At 36.0% G+C, this 22,849-nt stretch overlaps 1 long non-coding RNA gene across 2 annotated transcripts; it reads left to right on the forward strand.

Annotated features, from left to right (window-relative positions):
• The first annotated feature begins 213 nt into the window (after positions 1-213).
• LOC148596655 (uncharacterized) lies at positions 214-21,941 on the forward strand. 2 transcript variants are annotated; one of them, XR_015919085.1, is made up of 5 exons: positions 214-288; positions 4,428-4,466; positions 17,767-17,806; positions 18,324-18,388; positions 21,597-21,941. It is a non-coding gene; the product is annotated as an uncharacterized LOC148596655 (long non-coding RNA). The 2 variants fall into 2 exon arrangements; XR_015919086.1 differs by lacking the exon at positions 214-288 and adding an exon at positions 15,072-15,110 and having other exon boundaries at positions 4,430-4,466.
• The last annotated feature ends 908 nt before the right edge of the window (positions 21,942-22,849 follow it).

A 22,849-nucleotide genomic window follows, 5' to 3' on the forward strand; every position in this document is an offset into this window, starting at 1 on the left:
TTTTTTTTTCATTTCATGTTCATTTTATCATCCATTTCATGTTCATTGTCTGAATATAGCTGAAATATTGCTGCTCGGACGTTAAACCCCAACAAACAAACAAACAAACTTTTAGCTATTCAAGATGAAAACATAATTTGCAGAAAATCAATGCATTTATGGACTTCCCATTTCTTTCTCTTAAATTAGAATTGAACTTTAGTCAATAGTGATTTAGTGATAGGATGTATAGATAGGACCATATTTGTGTAAACAGATAAAGTTCATTTGTATATCATTCCCACAATGGTAGGTAGTACATTTTTTTCTGAATTCCCTCAACATTTGTTTGTAAAGTTTCCTAAAATGTCCATCAAATTCAGATATTCTGACTTTATTGGAAACTTCAAAGCAAGGGTAAAGACCCGTTTCGTAAACCCGTTCAGGTCCGGGTGTCAACAGAATAGGCTTGCAGCAGCGCTAACCTTGTAAAAGGCGACTGAATTGTGCCTAGAAACATAGCCGGTGGTAGGCGCTCTGCCCAAAGAGCAACTGGGATGTGTGCCCCAGGCTGTGGAATGGGGTACCCTTGGCGTGTTACATGCTGGGGTCGTCAGGCTGTAAGTCGGAAAACCTGACCGCAAACCACAGTAGTGCACCGTGTTGGGAAAGATGCCACGTTTCTCGCACGTTAAAAACCCTGCTGTGATATTCGATAGGAGTAGGAACCTTTGCGCTCCGCCACAGGAGGCTAAAATGCCCGACCTTACCCATCGAAAACACAGCAGGGTTCTTTAACGTGCGAGGAACGTGGCATCTTTCCCAACACGGTGCACCACTATTGTTTGCGGTCAGGTTTTCCGTATTATAGCCTGACAGCCCCAGCATGTAACACGCCAGGGGTACCCCATTCCGCCACCTGGGGCACTCATCCCAGTTCCTCTGTGGGCAGAGCGCCTAGCCCCTGGCTAGGTTTCTGAGTACTATTTAGCCGCCTTTTACGACAAGCTTAACGCTACTACAGGCCTATTCTTTTAACACCCGGACCTGCACGGGGCTCAATTTCCGATAAAAAATTGTCTGTCCTATCACAAAATTCTGAAAGAGAAATATTAGTGTCATCTATGTGTGATATATTTGAAAAAATATTCATTAAGAAGATTGATTTGTCATCGTCATCAAAGACAAAATCTCAAAACCGTGGATCATTTATAATGTTTTGTAGTGAGGGCATTTGACTTTTCCCTTTGGAAGATTTAATTAACATCTTCATTAGTTTCCAATAAGTTTTTGGATTGCCGGCATTATCAAGTATAATATTATCGAAGTTTTGCTCGAATTTTTCTTTTGCGCTTTTCTTCATGTTATTGACTTTGTAATATCATTGTGTTTGTTGGTAGGGAGGGAGCGTTTCCGTAATAGGTCTCTTTCCTTCATTTCTCGCCTGAGCTCACTATTAAACCAGGGTTTATCGCTTTTGTTCTAATAATTACATATTTAGTGGGTATGGAGTCTCGGGCAATTTGTAAAAATGTTACATGCGCCATCAACATCTATGCTGTCAGGAACTATTGTTGCCCAGTCAACTTCGTCTAGTTTAGCATTAAATTTCACTATGTCAACTCTGTCATAGATCCATATTTCACGTTGATACGATTTTGATTGCGTTTTTTAGGAACCCCGTGCAGGTCCGGGTGTTAAAAGAATAGGCCTGCAGCAGCGCTAAGCTTGTCGTACAAGGCGACTAAATAGTGCTCAGAAACCTAGCCGGGGGCTAGGCGCTCTGCCCACAGAGCAACTGGGATGTGTGTCCCAGGTGGTGGAATGGGGTACCCCTGGCGTGTTACATGCTGGGGTTGTCAGGCTGTGGTATTCGATAGGAGTAGAAACGTTTGCGCTCCGCCACAGGAGGCTAAATTCCCCACCTTGCCCATCCACCTTTTTCCAGTGGCAATCAAGATTTGTCGACCCTATTATCCTTGTGACCCATCCTTTTTTTTTCATGTCATGTTCATTTCATCATCCATTTCATGTTTATTGTCTTAATATAGCTGAAATATTGCTGCTCGAACGTTAAACCCCAACAAACAAACAAAGAAACCTGCTGTAGTATTCGATAGGAGTAGGAACCTTTGCGCTCCGCAAAAGTCGTGGCAATGAAACCATAGGGGTGCAATGTTTTGGAAAGGATGCCACGTTCCTCGCACGTTAAAGCACCCTGTGTGGTATTCTCTCGGAGTAGGAATATTTGCGCTTCGCCACAGGAGGCTAAATTACCCGACCCTACCCACTTCTCCCTTTTTCCAGTGCCCCGTGCAGGTCCGGGTGTTAAAAGAATAGGCCTGCAGCAGTGCTAAGCTTGTCGTATAAGGCGACTAAATAGTGCTCAGAAACCTAGCCGGAGGCTAGGCGCTCTGCCCACAGAGCAACTGGGATGTGTGCCCCAGGTGGTGGAATGGGGTACCCCTGGCGTGTTACATGCTGGGGTTGTCAGGCTATAATACGGAAAACCTGACCGCAAACCATAGTGGTGCACCGTGTTGGGAAAGATGCCACGTTCCTCGCACGTTAAAGAACCCTGCTGTGGTATTCGATAGGAGTAGGAACCTTTGCGCTCCGCCACAGGAGGCTAAATTGCCGACCTTACCCATCTCCCCTTTTTCCAGTGGCAATCAAAATTTGTCGACCCTATTATCCTTGTGACCCATCCTTTTTTTTCATTTCATGTTCATTTTATTATCCATTTTATTTTCATTGTCTGAATATAGCTGAAATATTGCTGCTCGGACGTTAAACCCCAACAAACAAACTTATTACTCGGGGATTTCTAGTTCATCAGAGTATATACATTTGAGAGAGTCGTTTAACATTATCGGATCTTGGAGAGTCCTACTATAATCAGTTATCCTTGTTGGCTTTCTTATTACATTATTTAAATTGAAAAGATTGATGGTGTCAAGCAGTTTATTATTATTCAGTTTGAATAAGTCTGAGCTTAGGTCTCCGACAACCACAATATTATCACATATTTGACTTGCAATACCTAATGACTGGTTTACTCGTGTCCAGTAAAAGATCGTCCGTCCATTCTGGTCGATATGTATTACAAATAAATAATGTCTGGCCTTTTGTCCTGATTTTTACATAATTACTGGTCCACATAAGGATCATGCACAGGGTGAAAACTCAGAAATTCATGACAACTGTCTTTATAGTGTAAATATGTCCAGTGTGTCCTAATAGTGGTTTTAGAAAGACTCATACTAATGGAGGCAACAGGAAACGTGGATAAAAAGAGGGTTAAATATTGATCTCTTTAGTTAAAAGTTGGTAATGTAGTGGGAGATTAATTCAATTAAACAGTTTGGCCAATTTAAATACTTTAATTTCCTAACCTTGGATACAATCCTCATTTATATGTTAAGCTCACATGGCCAAATGTGAGGTATTGCCATCATTTTGCATATGTCATCCACATCGTCGTTAATAATTCTTCAAAACTCTTCTTCTTTTCCTCTGACACTACTTGACAAACTCGAATTAAATTTGGTATGTGAATGTTCCTTGGGGTATCCTACATAGAACTGGTATAGGGATTTGTTTATCTGTCGAAAAATATGGCCGCTTTTACTAAAAATAGAGCATAGGAGTCAGACAGACGTTATTGAGATATTTATACAAAATTGTTAAGTTTAGCCAATTTTGACATTGGTTAAAGGTGTTCAGCATGAAGAGATCTGTCTGTGGTGAAGTTTTCGTTATAATCTGTGCAGCCATGTTGGTTTTGTTGCCCTTTTTATGTTTTTTTGCTATTTCAAATGTTATTTCTTTCAAAAATCTTCTCCTCTGACACTGCTTGACCAATTGGAACCTTACTTGGTATAAATGTTCCTTGAGGTATCCTGCATAGAACTTATTTAGGGATTGTTGATCTGTTGAAAAAAACATGGCAGCCTATTAAAAATAGAATATATAGATCAGACATTCCTTTTTCATATATTTTATCTCCAAAACTGTTGGGTTAAGTCAAATTCTTTCTATGGTTGAAATGATCCTAATTATAAAATCCTACAAAAGTCTTCAAGGGATCAAAGTTGTAAGACGATTCCTTGTAAGAGTGTTTGCCCTTGAAAGGTGATAAATCTTTATGTGAAGTCCTACCAAAGTCTTCTCAAGTCAAAATTGTTGCGCAACTCCATGACATGTAAAATTTAACCATTTATTTGCATGTCTCTTAGATGAACCCGTATTAAGATATTCAAAATCGATTAAATCATTATCTTGTTTTAAGGTATTTTTCTAGGCAATAAAAATCTACCAGTTCTTGCTCTTGGTATCTAATTCTGAGTGTGTATCATTTATTCACTGTAATTAAATTGTTACATTACCGTTAGCTTTTCATCTCTTTGCAAGTTTTATTTTTTTAAATTGATGGTTTTTTTTTTCAGGATGGATTCAAACTAGAACGGAAAGATAAGCTCAAAGCGGTATGTAATTCAGCATTGTTAAAATAATTTTATTCTGTGGGAACATACATGTACATGAAGTGCTTCCTTTAATCTATGAGAGAACTCTAGCCGGAGGCTAGGGCGCTCTACAGAGCAACTGGGTTGTGTGCCCCAGGTGGTGGAAAGAGGTACCCCTGGCGTGTTACATGCTGGGGTTGTCAGGCTATGTGGCACACATCCCAGTTGCTCTGTGGGCAGAGCGCCCTAGCCCCCGGCTAGGCTTCTGAGCACTATTTAGTCGCCTTTTACGACAAGCTTAGCGCTGCTGCAGGCCTATTCTTTTAACACCCGGACCTGCACGGGGCAGAACAACAATTACAATGAAAGTAAAAGAAATATTTTCCATATAATTCCAGTTACATGTATTTTTTAGTACGTAATAGCAAGCTGTACTTTCAATGAAAAAAGAAATTAATCAATATCTTTAATTCAAACAATAATCACTGCACTAGATCTCAAACTACGTTTAAGAATAGGCTTGCAGCCAGAGCAACTGGGATGTGTGCCCCAGGTGGTGGAATGGGGTACCCCTGGCGTGTTACATGCTGGGGTTGTCAGGCTGTAATACGGAAAACCTGACCGCAAACCATAGTGGTGCCCCGTGTTGGAAAAGATACCACGTTCCTTGCACGTTAAAGAACCCTGCTGTGGTATTCGATAGGAGTAGGAACCTTTGCGCTAAGCCACAGGAGGCTAAATTGCCCGACCTTACCCATCCCCCCTTTTTCCAGTGGCAATCTAAATTTGTCGCCCCATTATCCTTGTGTCCCATCATTTTTTCATTTCATGTTCATCGTCTGAATATAGCTGAAATATTGCTGCTCGGACGTTAAACCCCAACAAACCAATTAGATATAAAAATTAAATTTGCATAAAGTTACTTCAAAAATATTTAAATAATATGAAATAAATCATATTCACCAAAAATTAACCTATTATAAAATAATTACTTGAAGAATTTATTTCTCCTTTCTGTCCCTTAAATTTTCGAATATATAAATGTATTTTCTTCACATATTTGTGAAGGTTTATTCCCCGAAAGACCCCTGGATTAAAACAACATGTCATTAATTTTATGGATTAAGGGGCCATCTAAAGGGGCATACAATTAAAGTTACCTGTATTTTTTTGTGAATTTATGTCAAATTCTACACATCTATATCTAATAGATGAGAACAAAAAAATATAAAATTTACTCATATTATCATTAAAGATTAAAATTTAATTTATTGATGATAATATGGCTATATTTTTTAAATTTTACATTTGTTGTTTTCACCTATGAAATATATTTTTATTATAATTATAAAAGACTAAATGTAAGATTTCAATTTTATGTCATTAAATGTCATATGAAGTGTAAATAAGCATATAGCATAAAGTTATAACAATAAATGACATACATTATCAGTACAGCACTATTCCACTGTTTTCAATTTCATGTTATCCAAATGTTATATGTAATTTAATATAAATATCAATATAAAACATGAATTTGCAACAAGTAACAACATAATTATTCTAAGCACATATCACAGTACAGCACTAACGTCACAAATGAAAACATGAATCACATTTTTTTTTAAGTTCTTAGAAATGTTCAAGCAAGGTGAAAAAGTTCGGAAGCAGAGTCAGCATACGTCATTAAATCTATGATTCATGTTTGGTAACGGTTCTTCAATGTGGCGAGACGGCGGTCGATGTTCATGTATTTCTTGGCGCGTGGTCTGGTAGTTCCACCGGCTGCTCTCTGTATTCTGTTGATGTCGTTGGCATTTTTGAACATCTTTAAACATCTTAATTGCAGTAAATATGTTGGTGTGGGCTTGTTGTGTCATCTTTATTTTGCTGTGCCACCCTTAGATGTTGTTGGTTCTGGTGTCCGTGTGTTCCAAAGTGGTTCCAACCTGTTCGGTCTCCTTCCACCCACTGCTCTGTGACATAATCTGTAAAAGTCTGAGTTATTTGTGTGATGTTGGCGTCGTCACGGTCTTCAAGAGCCTGGAACCAAACATCCTCAATGGCGTCCATGGTATAAGAGGATGAATAGCAGCACGCCTCACATCATTGTTGTCTCGGTGCGGTATTTGTAGTCCACTGGCTTGTGTCTTTTTCCAGATGGCCTGTGCGTAATGAAAGAAACATCCCTTAGTATGTACGCCTGGAAACACATCTTTGATCGCATTGTGAGCAGCTGTCTCGAAGTCTAGATATGCATTGGCAAAATTATTTTGACTGCGCCAATGTTTGATTTGTTCAAGACCATTTCATCTAAAAACATTATCGATTTCTTGCGGAACATCGGTTTATTTAATAAAATCTAAATTAGATATCTTCCTTGATTTTTCAATATTTTAAATGTTTTATCGAAGTTATGTTTCTATATGTATTTTATGTCTTAGGTTCACCTTTTATGTACCTTTTTATATGTAAATAGCTGCCTGTTTTAATTTCATTATTTTATGAAGAGACTTTGATCTTCCTTTTAATATTTCCACTTCATTCAATGTTCTTGCCGTGATATGGCCCTAGTCGCCGAAACGGCATTAAAAGATAACAATCAATCAATGTATTGATTGCAGTGAATTGAAGTCCATGTTCTGCCATCTATAATAAAAAGTATACATTATAATTGAGCCCCGTGCAGGTGCTAAGCTTGTCGTATAAGGCGACTAAATAGTGCTCAGGAACCTAGCCGGGGGCTAGGCGCTCTGCCCACAGAGCAACTGGGATGTGTGCCCAAGGTGGTGGGATGGGGTACCCCTGGCGTGTTACATGCTGGGGTTGTCAGGCTATAATACGGAAAACCTGACCGCAAACCATAGTGGTGCACCGTGTTGGGAAAGATGCCACGTTCCTCGCACGTTAAAGAACCCTGCTGAGGTATTCTCCCGGAGTAGGAACCATAGGGCTCCGCCACAGGAGGCTAAATTGCCCGACGCTACCCACCTCTCCCTATTTCCAGTGGCAATCAAAATTTGTCGACCCCATTGTCCTTGTGTCCCATCCCTTTTTCACTACATATTCATTTCATGTTCATTTTGTCATCCATTTCATATTCATCGTTTGAATATAGCTGAAATATTGCTGTTCGGACGTTAAACCCCAACAACAAACAGATTTATGCAGGTCTAAGAAACAATTTAAAGTGCATTGGGCCGTTAATTACATGTATATCACATTGTAAGTGCAGGGTGTGTACATTTATTTAACAAAACCGTATCGATAAGCCCATTGTGAATTCGCTTGACACGCGTGTGTATTGTATACCCGGCCGAAAGTTGGTAATCCCGGTCCAGGGTCCAGTGGCCAAGTAATTAATTTAATTAATTTGTTAACAAGTAATACAAAACTGAGTTTCATCTTTAATTTTAGAACTCGAAATTTTAATAGTTGCTATCCGCCTCCGCCGAATGGCACTTTCAATGATGCATTCGACTTTCGTTTTACATTGAAGCCCGTAAGAAAAATGTTCATTTTGAAAAAAAGTGCAAAGATTAAATGCATTGTACAGTAAGCTACACAGAGGATTGTGTCTGTCTTTATTTAGACAAATTTTAGTCCCCTGCAGATCCAGAGGTCAACTAGGTTGTGTGTCCCAGCCGTACATGGGCTAACCCTGGCATGTAACATGCTGGTGTCGTCAGGCCATAATACGAAAGTCGTGGCAATGAAACCATAGGGGTGCAATGTTTTGGAAAGGATGCCACGTTCCTCGCACGTTAAAGCACCCTGTGTGGTATTCTCTCGGAGTAGGAATATTTGCGCTTCGCCACAGGAGGCTAAATTACCCGACCCTACCCACTTCTCCCTTTTTCCAGTGCCCCGTGCAGGTCCGGGTGTTAAAAGAATAGGCCTGCAGCAGTGCTAAGCTTGTCGTATAAGGCGACTAAATAGTGCTCAGAAACCTAGCCGGAGGCTAGGCGCTCTGCCCACAGAGCAACTGGGATGTGTGCCCCAGGTGGTGGAATGGGGTACCCCTGGCGTGTTACATGCTGGGGTTGTCAGGCTATAATACGGAAAACCTGACCGCAAACCATAGTGGTGCACCGTGTTGGGAAAGATGCCACGTTCCTCGCACGTTAAAGAACCCTGCTGTGGTATTCAATAGGAGTAGGAACCTTTGCGCTCCGCCACAGGAAGCTAAATTGCCCGACCTTACCCATCCCCCCTTTTTCCAGTGGCAATCAAAATTTGTCGACCCTATTATCCTTGTGACCCATCCTTTCTTTTTTTCATTTCATGTTCATTTTATCATCCATTTCATGTTCATTGTCTGAATATAGCTGAAATATTGCTGCTCGGACGTTAAACCCCAACAAACAAACAAACAAACCTTTTTCCAGTGGCAATCAAAATTCGTTGACCCTATTATCCCTCTATCCCATTACATTGTTCATGTACGTTGTGTCACTTATTTAATTTCTCCGTTTATTCGAACAAAGATTTATGAAATTTGTCATTGAGAAAAGGATTTAAAAGTTATTGGATATTATACGCTTGAGAATGTATGTATTTACATGCATGTAATTAGGACCTCAAGTAATAAAGCTGTAATATTGCATGTGTATACAGTCCCTGATACAGTCCTTAAGGTTGAAAAGGTATTGCGGTACCTGAAGGTACATGACTATATAAAATTATCTTTAAGTAAAAATGTAATATTTGTTTGAGAATATGCGTTCTAAAGTTAAGGTCATAAATTGAACTGTATTTATAAGTCTTGCATAGGAAAATAAAACAAATATTTTTTTTTCAAAATCGTCCGAATGGATGGCCTTTTAAAAAGCTAATGTGCCCCGTGCAGGTCCGGGTGTCAAAAAAATAGACCTGCAGCAGCGCTAAGCTTGTCGTAAAAGGCGACTAAATAGTGCTCAGAACCTTGGCCGGGGGCTAGGGCGCTCTGCCAACAGAGCAACTGGGATGTGTACCCCAGGTGGTGGAATGGGGTATCCCTGGCGTGTTACATGCTGGGGTTGTCAGGCTATAATACATGCACCGTGTTGGGAAAGATGCCACGTTCCTCGCATGTTAAAGAACCCTACTGTGGTATTCTCCCGGAGTAGGAACCATAGGGCTCCGCCACAGGAGGCTAAATTGCCCGACCTTATCCACCTCTCCTTATTTCCAGTGGCAATCAAAATTTGTCGACCCCATTGTCCTCTTGTCCCATCCCTTTTTCATTTCATCATCATTTCATGTTCATTGTCTGAATATAGCTGAAATATTGCTGCTCGGACGTTAAACCCCAACAAACAAACAAAAACAAAAGCTAATCTTGTAATATATAAAAAAAAATTGAACCCTTTCGAAAAATCACCTACCATTTAAGGATATCTTGGTCCTGCCGCCGTTGACACCCTTTTCACGAGCACAATGTATGCGTGATTCTAAGCGGACGAATACATGTCGAATTTTCGGAAGTAACTGTAGATTATGTTCTAGCACATTCAAGGAATAATGAGTTATTAACTCGAATATGATAAAAACTGCCGATGCAATACAAAATAAAAAAAATGTGCACCAATACGGGATCTAGTCCAATTCGGGATCTAGCCGTACAATACGTCATCCTGGACTTGTTAAAGTCCTTATTGGCCTACTGTGTTGGACTAGTTAGTCAATAAAGGTATAATTGCGTAAGGTTTTTCATATTCGCTAAGTTATTGGTCCTCGGGTAGAAAAACAGTCCAATATGGCTAGCCTCGGACCAATAACTAAGACAATATGTAAAACCTTACGCAGTAACACTATACTATAAATTTGGTAAGAAATATGAATTGTTTTTCCATGCATTTATTCCCTAGGATCTTCACCTGGTGTGTTTCTTAGATATATGACATAAAGCAAAATGCTTCGAACTCCACACTATATACTAGCAAAAAAAAACAGATATGGTAAAACGCAACAAACGAACCAACGTATTACAAAAATACAGAAAAGTAACTAGTAAATATTTTCAGAGATCAACAAAAAAATATATATAATCAAAATTAAGGATTTTTGTTGCAAGAAATCTGCTTTTTCAGTTATCTCAAGGAATATACAATATGTCACAGCAGTGATATTATAGACCTGTATTTACAGTTAAATTATGGGGACCCACTGTTTGATTTAACTAAATTATATGCTCACTACAATTGAATTTAAAGATGCATTAGCTGTCATTTTCGGAAATTTTTGTTTCTTTAAAAATATGCCTTGTCTTTGAATTATTTCTACAAAATAGTACTTTTCTTGTACAATTTCATTAGATATCCACAAATAAAATGCGTTGAATAGATGAAATAGGTGTCTATATATTTATTGTCTTGCAATTCACAAACTCGACCTAGATAAGTTCGTATGCATGTGACTTCTTGTGACCTTAAGTCGCGCATGTGCTGTAAGGGTCGCTTCTTCATAACAAATCTGAAAGCGAAATCAAAAGCGAAAGTGGTTATCCTCAACGGCACGGAAGACCGACAGACTCAAGCATTTAAGGACAAAAGTTCTAATACAACGCAAGGATACTTTTAAAAATTACGTATTGTGATATAATACCACTCAAATATGGTCATTATTACAGAGACTACAACCATGACACTCTTTTGTCACCAATCTGCTTAACAAAAGAAAGGATTGACAAAGCTATTTGGACATTTAAACTGACCAGTTGCTATTGAAAGAGTTGATGAATACTCACCTATGAATCTTTTCATAGCTAGCTCCTGGTTATTTAAATCTGAAGCAGCTACCTGGGCTATTCTATTTTTCATTGGTGAGGGGAGTTCAAATTAATAAATTATATTTTGTTTTGTATTTTGTTGACAAGGTTGAAAACCATGATTTAAAATAGTATATTAAAGTATTCATTTTATCTTAACTACATTGCACATAAGTCTTATATATTATAATGAAAATGAAACCTCAATTAATACTTATTCCCTCCTTCATAAAACTGGAATAGGCCTACCAAGGTGCCATTTTAATGGAAAGTGTGTGATTCATACTATAGTTAAGGACCAAGTGTTATGCAAAATGCAAAGAGTTTGAGGTTCACGTGAATTATAAATTTTGAAACAGTGCTATGAGTTATTTTATTCAATTTCGAATTGGAGTAGGCTAAAAAGTGAATTAAGGGCTTTATTAATTGGGAAGGATTTCCATTGGAATTGTTCCAGATTAACTGCGCTGGTTTTCATAGTTTCAGAGGATTAAGTATCATGTTAATAATACTTTTCATTTGTGTTATAGTTTGAGATTGAGTGCATTGAGTTTGATTAAAATCATAATTTGGGATTATAAGTGCAATAATTTTCAATGAAATTTAAGATTTGGAATAAGTGTTATTCACATTAAAACTTCTTTGGATTAAGTGCAGTTCATTGAATTTATAGATTTGGATTTAAACGCTATTTTCCTTGAAACGTTTGTGGATTATTAAAGTGCAATGATTTCTTTCAAATGTTATAGTTTGGGATTTAGTACATTTTTAAAGTTCAATGATTTTCATTACCATAAAATGTAGTTTGGGATCTAGTGCAATGGTTATTTTTGAATTAAAGATATGGATTAATTGCCTTTTGTTCATTGGAAGTACAGCTTGGGATTATGTGCAATGATATATATATAACTGGAATTATATGAAGAATATTTCATAGTTTTATGTTCATTGTAATTGTTGTTCTGGATTAAGTGCTATGATTTACAGCTCTAATAATGTAAAATGTTTTATTGGTCAGTTTTCACTTTTAATCAATCAAATGACTGTAGTACAGCACTTCTTGCGCAGTTAAAGTAGAATAAAAGTGAAAATTCAAAATATATTTCAGTTTTTATATGTCATATGTAACAAGTGCAATTCAACCATTTTCAAGTCTCTGCTCCAAGTATTAAAAATGTTAAAAAATCAAAACTGTTTATAACTCAGCAATTTAAGTCACCCTTTTCATATCTGATGTAGTTGTGCTGAGAAAACTTTTAATAATAACAATTGCAATCCATTGGTCATCTTTTAATCTATAAAAACATTGCTAATTTCCAAATTTAGTAAAAATATGCCATAAAAGTAAAAAAATGAGGCCTTGCATCACTTTATTCCATTTGAAGTTGTTCCATTTAGTATCAAATATGATATATTGTTGTTTGAAAGCTTCTAGGATAATTGAAACTCACTTACTAAAAATCTCACTTTCCACTGAAACTGTGGTTATCAGGTCTTAGCCTTGTATTCCTTGCCCCATAGGCTTCTATAGTATACCTTAAATTTTCATGATTTCAAAATGGACCTAAAAATTATTTTTGACATTTCCTTAATTGAAAAACATGGTCAAGAGTTAGATTGTGAAAAATAATTTTATTTGAATTATGGCTAAAGTGCATTAAATTTTATCAGAACTATATATACATTCTAAATAATATGCAAACGTGTGAAAGAAATTTGTAAGAATCCGAACTAATGTTAAAGTAGATACTTTGAAAGGGTATATTTCAATGCATATATTTAAAAAAACCAGTATTCAATAGATTCAGCTTTGAGATGAGACAAATCAAATAAATAATAGCGCAACATTGTAACTTCAATTTATTATTCATTCCATGAAAGTGTTGCTATTTTACTTTAATTTGCCATTTCCTATTTGTTATCCACTTGGTGATCTGTGGGTTTAAAGCGTTTTTTCTTGGAAACATATAAACAACATATAGCCCCGTGCAGGTCAGGGTGTTAAAAGAATAGGCCTGCAGCAGCGCTAAGCTTGTCGTAAAAGGCGACTAAATAGTGCTCAGAAACCTAGCCGGGGGTAGGCGCTCTGCCCACAGAGCAACTGGGATGTGTGCCCCAGGTGGTTGAATCGGGTACCCTTGGAGTGTTACATGCTGGGGTTGTCAGGCTTTAATACGGAAAACCTGACCGCAAACCATAGTGGTGCACCGTGTTGGGAAAGATGCCACGTTCCTCGCACGTTAAAGTACCCTGCTGTGGTATTCGATAGGAGAAGAAACCTTTGCGCTCCGCCACAGGAGGCTAAATTGTCAGATCTTACCCATCCCCCCTTTTTTCAGTGGCAATCAAAATTTGTCGACCCTATTATCCTTGTGTCCCATCCTTTTTTTCATTTCATGTTCATTTTGTCATCCATTTCATGTTCATCGTCTGAATATAGCTGAAATAATGCTGCTCGGACGTTAAACCCCAACAAACAAACAAATATAAACAACATTCACAATTAATATTTTACCACATTAGTACTTTTCCTGTGTTAGCAAGTACCAAAAATACATTGAATATGTTTCTATCAAATGTTAAATGCAATAACTAAGCAACAACAAATACCAAATATGTAAAAAAAAAAAAGCACTAAATTCCCTCAAAACACATTGTGAGTAATATTTACTAGCTGAGAAAATTCCATATGATGTGAAACATAGCGAGTATTAGCTGCCTTACACCTGACTAGGTAAATTTTCACGGGTTAGTGGCTACTTATTCATCAACTAGCAACTGGGCAGTCTAAATGTCCCAATAGCTTTGTCAATCCTTTGTATTGTTCAGCAGATTGGTAACAAAAGAGTGTTATGGTTGTAGGAAAGTTACTGTAAAAATTTGAATGGTCAACTAAGAGGGCCTTTTTGGTTCCCCTTTACAATAATGTAAGAGCCATTAAAAACGCGTAATGAAACTATTGACATTTTCAACGAAAGTGATCTCTGATATGAATTATAAATTATCAACATGTCTTTTACATCCATCTGTAGTGATTAGGACTATCAGTACATGTATATCTAACTGACATAACTGTAATTATTAGTAATAATTTTAATCCATTAAAGATTATGTTTAAACATTTAAAGTATAACTGTTCCTTGTGAAATCATCAAAAAATACATAAGTTTTAGTTTAGTTTAAACATATTTTTTTTGGTTCAAAACAAACTGGATAGGACACAAGTAAATCATACTTATGAAGTCCTTTCCGCAATACAATATTGACAACGAAACATTTGTACATATGAGCATGCGAGTAATTGTTTATATCATGAAACATATAACAAAGTTCTTCTAAAATTAGAAGTAACTTCTAAGTTAGCTACAAAGGAGAAGAAATGATTTGTACAGATTTGACGGTGTTGATGAGCATAGTAGTACATTAGACTATTATGAATCTTTTAGACCACTTTATGAAAGCAAAAACGTTAATAAACACACTCTTGTTTTCAGCTAAAGATAACTCTTGATTCCCAGAAACTAATAAATTAATATTAAACGGGATGTTGTTAGGTAGCCTAATGAAATCATTGATAAGTAATTCCCTGTATTCCCTGTACAAAGGACATTAAAAAAAATAGTGTTGGGCATTTTCAATTGAATATCCACAGCGACAAGCCGGATCTGAGATAATGTTAGCTTTACATAAATCATTGTTTAAAAATGAGGCAGAACATCTTAGTTGTGTAAGTATAATATTAAGTTTTCTTGGACCAAATGAGAAGTATTTTGGAATTTCAGTTTTGACAGTTCTTTTTAATGCCATTTTAAAGTGTCCAATTGACTTTCAGTGGCGTATTGAAAAGTCAAGAGTATTCCATTCTTTAATTGTTGCAGGTATGAATGAATCCAAAGTTGAAGACAATCTACAAAAAGGTACAATGATATCTTCCCCATTTCTTATGGGGTACGTTATTGTACTTTGTATATTAGGAGGTATAAGTTTACAAAGATGGTAAAGAGCGTTATTATTTTTCTTATTAAAATCATTTGTAGTCTTCTTTTCTTTCTTCTTTCTGCTAATATTTTCCACCCAACTTCTTTATCGATTAATTTTTTTTTGTAAAAATTTGCAAACCAGTTACTATTCTTGCACAATCTAATTGTAATTGTTCCAATTTATTACAATTACCAACACCACAGTTATCCCAAACTTCAGTTGCATTTTCAAAAACAGGTCTAATAAAAACCAGGTACAACTTTTTCAAGGTTTTCCTACCTAATTGATATTTTAATTTACGTAGCACATTTAAGTGTTTGGATATGCTTACTATTGTATGGTCATTGTGCTCCTGCCATTTTGCATCATTAGAAAAGGTAATACCCAAGTGCTTATGGGTGTTTGTAATTGGAATATTTTTTTTTCATATAATCCAAAACTGAGAGTAGGTAATGCATTATCGGAAAATATCATAATTTCTGTTTTATCAGGATTGATGGACATTTGCCATTTCTTGAACCATTCATCCAGCTTTGCCAGATCTTGATCAATTACAGGTTTAATTTGTTCATGATTTTGACTGGAAAAGTTGAATGAAGTGTCATCGGCAAAAAATCTACACAATGAAGTAAGTGTATCTGCTATATCGTTGATATATATTACAAAGAGCAAAGGGCCAAGTACAGATCCTTGGGGAACACCCGCCTGAATATTACAGATGGAAGACGAAGATTGGTTTATTAATACCTTTTTGGTTTCTTTCAGAGAATTAACTTTTGAACCCGTTGAATATTGAGCCCTTTATCCCATAGGCTTTCAGTTTAAGTAGTAATCCTTCATGCCATACTTTGTCAAACGCTTTTGAAAAATCGCAGAAAACAAAACAATTTATTTCTCTATCTTTAAATGAATTCAATATGCAATTGTACATTTCTAATAACTGGTGAACTGTGGAATATTTTGGAAGGAAGCCTGACTGGTATTTATAAATTAAGTTATTATTGTACAAATGATTATATACATGTTTGAAAATAATTCTTTCCATAACCTTTCCTACACAGCTTATCAACGAAATCGGCTTATAGTTTGAGGGCAGTGATTGGTCCCCCTTCTTAAATACAGCAATAACATTTCCCATCTTCCACCGGGAAGGATATTTACATTGTTGCAATGACTCATTAAATATTATTTTTAGAGGAATACTATTTTTTCGGGGGATATTTTTAATATTTTATGACTAATGATATCTGGACCAGATGCTTTATTTGGCTCAATTACCTTGATAATATCGATGATCTCATTTGTTTCAATATCAATGTCCGATAAAAAGTTTTCTGTCCTATCACAAAATTCTGGAAGAGAAATATTAGTGTCATCTATGTGTGATATATTTGAAAAATATTCATTAAGAAGATTTGATTTCTCATCGTCATCAAAGGCAAAATTTCCAAACCGTGGGTCATTTATAATGTTTTGTAGCGGGGGCATTTGACTTTTCCCTTTGGAAGATTTAATTAACATCTTCATTAGTTTCCAATAAGTTTTTGGATTGCTGGCATTATCAAGTATAATATTATCTAAGTTTTGCTCGAATTTTTCTTTTGCGCTATTCCTCATGCTATTGACTTTGTTTCTCTGCTGTTTGTACTTTGTAATATCATTGTCTTTGTTAGTAAGCTCACTATTAAACCAGGGTTTATTGTTTTTTTTCTAATAATTTCATATTTAGTGGGTATGGAGTCTTGGGCAATTAGTAAAAATTTATCGGTAAAAATGTCACATGCGCCATCAACATCTATGTTGTCAGGAAGTAGTGTTGTCCAGTCAACTCCGTCTAGTTTAGCATTAAATGTCACTGTGTCAACTCTGTAATAGACCCATATTTCACGTTTATACGATTTTGATTCCGTTTTAGGACATTCAGGAAAAGCGACAGGTGCATCATGATCACTTATTACTCGGGGAATTTCTAGTACATCAGAGTATAGAGTATCTTCTCCTCTGACACTGCCTGACCAATTTGAACCTAACTTGGTATGAATGTTCCTTGAGGTATCCTGCATAGAACTTGTATAGGGATTGTTGATCTGTTGAAAAAACATGGCTGGCTATTAAAAATAGAATATATAGATCAGCCAGTACTTTTTCATATATTTTATCTCCAAAACTGTTAGGTTAAGTCAAAATCTTTCTATGGTTGAAATGATCCTAATTATAAGCCCTACAAAAGTTTTCAAGGGATCAAAGTTGTAAGACGATTCCTTGTAAGAGTTTTTGCCCTTGAAAAGTGATAAATCCTTATGAGAAGTCCTACCAAAGTCTTGTTGAGCAACTCCTTAACATGTAAAATTTAACCATATATTTGCATGTCTCTTAGATGAACCCGTATTAAGATATTCAAAATCGATTAAATCATTATCTGGATTTAAGGTATTTTTCTAGGCAATAAAAATCGACCAGTTCTTGCTCTTGGTATCTAATTCTGAGTGTGTATCATTTATTCACTGTAATTAAATATTGTTACATTACCGTTAGCTTTAAATCTCTTTGCAAGTTTTATTTTTTTTATATTGATGGTTCTTTTTTTTTCAGGATAAAGTCATAAAAGAATTAAAAAACAAACTACAAATTGGTATGTAGTTTAGCATTGTTAAAATAACTTTATTCCTTTAATCTATGGGAAAAATGTGTTTTTCATTTTCAGATTACACCTCCAGTTCTTGTGATAAACTGTATGCTCCTTGCAAAGGAAGTATAGGATATATAGATTTCAATCTGTCTGACTGATATAATATTTTCCACAACTCTTATGTAACTTGTCAGATTCTGATGAAGCTCAATGCAGTTAGATTACACACAATAAAAATGTGCATGTTATAAAGAATATTCAATTCTACAAGTTTTTTTTTATTCATTCTATTTCTTTTCTTTATTTCTTTTTTTATGTACACTGCATAATTCTTGTATCCATGGATATCAATTTTGATGGTTTGTGAATTATGAATTGTTGTTGTGTATTTTTTAAGTCTTCGGTACCCTGTCAGTGCATGGTCCATGGTCTCAGTTATTGGGTCCCTAAATTTCACATGTTGATAATACTGTAGTACGAAGTACCCAAGAAAATAACATATTTGTGCATATGTATTTAGCTCAGGTGGACCTGGAGGAAGGACAAGTGTCTGGTACGGTGCACAATGGAGATCCAAAACCAAAGGTAATATCACAAAAAAAACTATAGTAAAATGTGGCATGGGTGAGTGGATAAAAATTTATTTTACTCAATGGGGATGTTAATATTTTTGTAGTTTTTTTTTTAAATAATGTATAATTACAGACAAGGCAGAGTATACAAGGTATAGTGTTACATGAGTTATATGATTCATACCATTAACTTAAGTCCTACTTATTTACTATGTTAAATTCAGCTATTTTAAAGCTCATAGCTAATTTGAAATTTATATTACATGTACAAATCATGCTGGAGAAATGTCAATATAATGGGAGGCCAAATCCTAATACCCCACCTTCATACCGGGGGCTATGCGCTCTGCCCACAGAGCAACTGGGATGTGTGCCCCAGGTGGTGGAATGGGGTACCCCTGGCGTATTACATGCTGGGGTTGTCAGGCTATAATACGGAAAACCTGATCGCAAACCATAGTGGTGCACCGTGTTGGGAAAGATGCCACGTTCCTCGCACGTTAAAGAACCCTGCTGTGGTATTCGATAGGAGTAGAAACCATAGGGCTCCGCCACAGGAGGCTAAATTGCCCGACCTTACCCATCCCCCCTTTTTCCAGTGGCAATCATAATTTGTCGACCCTGTTATCCTTGTGACCCATCCTTTTTTTTCATTTCATGTTCATTGTCTGAATATAGCTGAAATATTGCTGCTCGGACGTTAAACCCCAACAAACAAAACAAACATAAAATGAAACATAATTAATTAGATATAAAAATTAAATTTGCATACAGTTACATAAAAAAATTAAATAATATGAAATAAATCATATTCACCAAATATTAAACTATTATAAAATAATTACTAAAAGAATTTTTTTCTCCTTTCTCTCAAAGTTTCACGACACATAAAACTTATACTTCACCTTGAAATTTTCGAATATATGAATGCATTTTCTTCACATATTTACCAAATACCAAATTAAATAATCTTTTTTAACTTTATTGAATATCAAATCAAATTGATAATAATATAAAAATGCAAGAAAATCAATACTATTTTATAATTTAAAATTAGGTGAAAACTTATATGTAAATGACCAAAAGACAAGTCTGGAGAAACAGCTTTCGTAACTAAACGAAAACCAAGGTCCCCACCTTGCAATTTTGGAAGTAGAACTAACAGAACTATGATGCGTGTATATCACACTTTGTGAATAAATATAAATATCGTTTCCATATATTTGGCATTTTATAAGCATTTACTTTTTATTGCTGAAACTGTGTAGTTTTGAAAGGCTTTACTGCGTTTGTAAAACATTTTCCATGCATTAACCTCAAATAATAACGAAACCATCAAGGAGCTAAATAAATTTGATAAATTATATTATTATGTATATATTCTTGAAACCATGTACAAAAAATGAACAAAATTAACGTTTTAAATAAGATTATCACTAACAAACAAAATCACCAGACTCAAACTTGATTGGTTATTAATGTGCGCATCATTGACTTTAATTAACGATCGATGGCCATCAAAAAGCCGTGGTCATGGTCGGTCACTAGCATGATTGCCGGCACGTACCGGTGAAATTGCACAAAAGACTAAGTAGTGAATGATTCAATGACTGTTAAATCTAGTACTTTTACTCCGGAAATATGTCATCTTATGGGTCTTAGGTCTACTTTTGTGGTCTTAGTGCACCAAGACCGGTGTTTAGACGTACCCACATATTTACCTTTGTGACTCAATCAATAAATGAATCTATATTGAATTAAGGGTGTAATAATCATATGGATAGTTAATTGGAGACTTCTCTCTCTCTCTCTCTCTCTCTCTCTCTCTCTCTCTCTCGAAACGAGAGATTTCGTGTTTATTTGTATCATGTACACGTACATCCACATTTACAAGAGAAAATATGTTGAAAGTGTAATTTTTTTTTCGGATCACAACAAGATACTTTCAATTCATCGCATAAATCAATGCAAAACAGTTGAAGGGTTTTTTTTCAACTTTGAACTACGTAAAAGTTAAGTGAAGAGGTCAATATTGGGTTTCTGCTATTCATATTATTAAATAAGCCGACGGAATAGACTCAACAGGTAGTGTATACTGAAGTCCCTGGCGAGTGGAAGTAATGTATATTGAGTTATGATCAATTATTACATTAAATATTTGAGTACACGGATTCGTAGACCCTTTTGCCCCATGCAAAAGAACAGGCCTACAGCAGCACTTAGCTTGTCGTAAAAGGCAACTAAATAGTGCTCAGAAACCTAGCCGGGGGCTAGGCGCTCTGCCTACAGAGCAACTGGGATTTGTGCCCCAGGTTGTGGAATGGGTACCCCTGGCATGTTACACGCTGGGGTTATCAGGCTAAAATACGGAAAACCTGACCGCAAACCATAGTGGTACATCGTGTTCGGAAAGACGCCACGTTCCTCGAAAGTTAAAGAACCCTGCTGTGGTATTCGATAGGAGTAGGAACCATAGAGCTCCGACACAGGAAGCTAAAATTGCCCGAACTTACTAGTCTCTCCCTTTTTCTAGTGGCAATCAAAATTGTTCGACCCTATTATCCTTGTGTCCCGTTCCTTTTTTTCGATTGCATCATTTTATGAACCCCTATTGACCGTTTTTTAAAATTTCTGCATTAACCCGTGATAGGCAAGTAAGCACTGTGCGTTATCGATTAATTAAGCGCATTATGATTTCTTAAATTCCTATTTAAAGGGTGTACGATTGATTGATTGGTTGTTGGGGTTTAACGTCCGACCAGCAATATTTCAGCTATATTCAGACGACGAACGTGAAATGGATGATAAAATGAACATGAAATGATGAAATGAAAAAGGAATGGGACACAAGGATAATAGGGTCGACAAATTCTGATTGCCACTGGAAATAGGGAGAGGTGAGTAGGGTCTGGCAATTTAGCCTCCTGTGGTGGAGCCATATGGTTCCTACTCCGGGAGAATACCACAGCAGGGTTCGTTAACCTGCACGGGGATCTCCCATTCGAAGCCGGTTATTAACAAGGTTATGTTGCTACAAGATTGAACTCATCACTACAAAAGTTTTATGGTCGTTATCATGTTCTCTTGGGTCGTTATGGAGCTTCAGCAAGTACTTGAGTAGTCTTTAAAGACAACATCCTAAATTACATTTTATATTTTCGTATTCTTCTATTTTGCTCATGATGACTTGAACATTGTTATTTATTTGTTTATATTCTCAGGAGATACCTAAATATGTGTATGTAATTGGTGTAGCAGCAGTAGGACTAGCTTGTTTAGGGTTAATATATAGAGGAAATAAATGATTGACATTGAAGTAAATGTGAATAGTTTTAAAGACTAGTAGATAACTATATCCAGTTTTGTTTTTGTATTTTTGTAATACTTTTATATTATTACATGAGATGTTTATGATAAACGTGAACGCAAATACATTTAGAACCATTGTTCAGAAATACTGTGAAAGTATCCTTCAAATTATGTTATGCATGATTGTAATGAACTTTGTTGAGGACATGAATTTTTATAGGCTTGCACTATGTTAATTAAATGCTAGTAGTCCTTTATTTGTGTATCTGTGTAACATATAATCAGTTTCTTTATTGTTGTTTAACAAGGGAGTCAGACATTTTTAAACTGATTTTTAATTATGAAATAACTTTCCAGATTTGAAGAGGCGGGTTGTAATCATGCCTAAGTAATTTGACCCGCCGAAATTTCAGGTCCTTATCCCAAGTCAGGAATTTCTGGCCTAATTTCATATAACCTTTATTATTATATTTTTTTAAAGTGAAGTCAAACTTGAAACGAAACATGACACAACTACACCACTACATCTACACAATAATAATTGAAATACCTCAACATACACCATATAAAAAAGAACATATTTTCGCTTAAATAACGCTCGCAGTTAATAAAAGTAAGCTAAGGACATAGTGTATAGTATCAAAAGAATCAACATTAGAAATAATTACCACTTCAATTTCTGTGGACTGGATTAGGAGTAGTTTCGTCAAATATCAAAAATGAAATATTCTAAGACATCTTTCTTTTAGGTAGGGATGATAGAAAATGATTTACGTTTTTCCATTTCTCTTTCGTCTACCCTGGATCTGACTTGTTATCAGCAACTCGGCGAACGTTTCTAGAAAAGCAGAGGACGCTTAACCTACCGATGCACCGGGCCATGCTCCAAGCTTTTAGTAGAATTCGCGTTGATTCTTACTGTGTATGTATTATTTCAATTATTCTATGTCCTTTGTCGTGTGCTTCTGTTTTCCATGCCTGGACTTTTCCCCTGGATTACATTCTGTAGATTCTCCCTTGAATCTTTGTTCCATTAATTACTCCTCCAGGAGGTTACATAGTAATGGTTACAGAGTAAATCATTGTCGTTGTATAATGTTTCTCACACACATTTTTAAATACAATGATAATACCTTACTTTTCATTTCAATCAAACAATATGTGA

The sequence above is a fragment of the Perna viridis genome, chromosome 15 (assembly GCF_037379345.1).
Source record: "Perna viridis isolate PV_CMFRI_1.1 ecotype Kerala chromosome 15, ASM3737934v1, whole genome shotgun sequence".
Classification (NCBI taxonomy): Eukaryota; Metazoa; Mollusca; class Bivalvia; order Mytilida; family Mytilidae; genus Perna; species Perna viridis.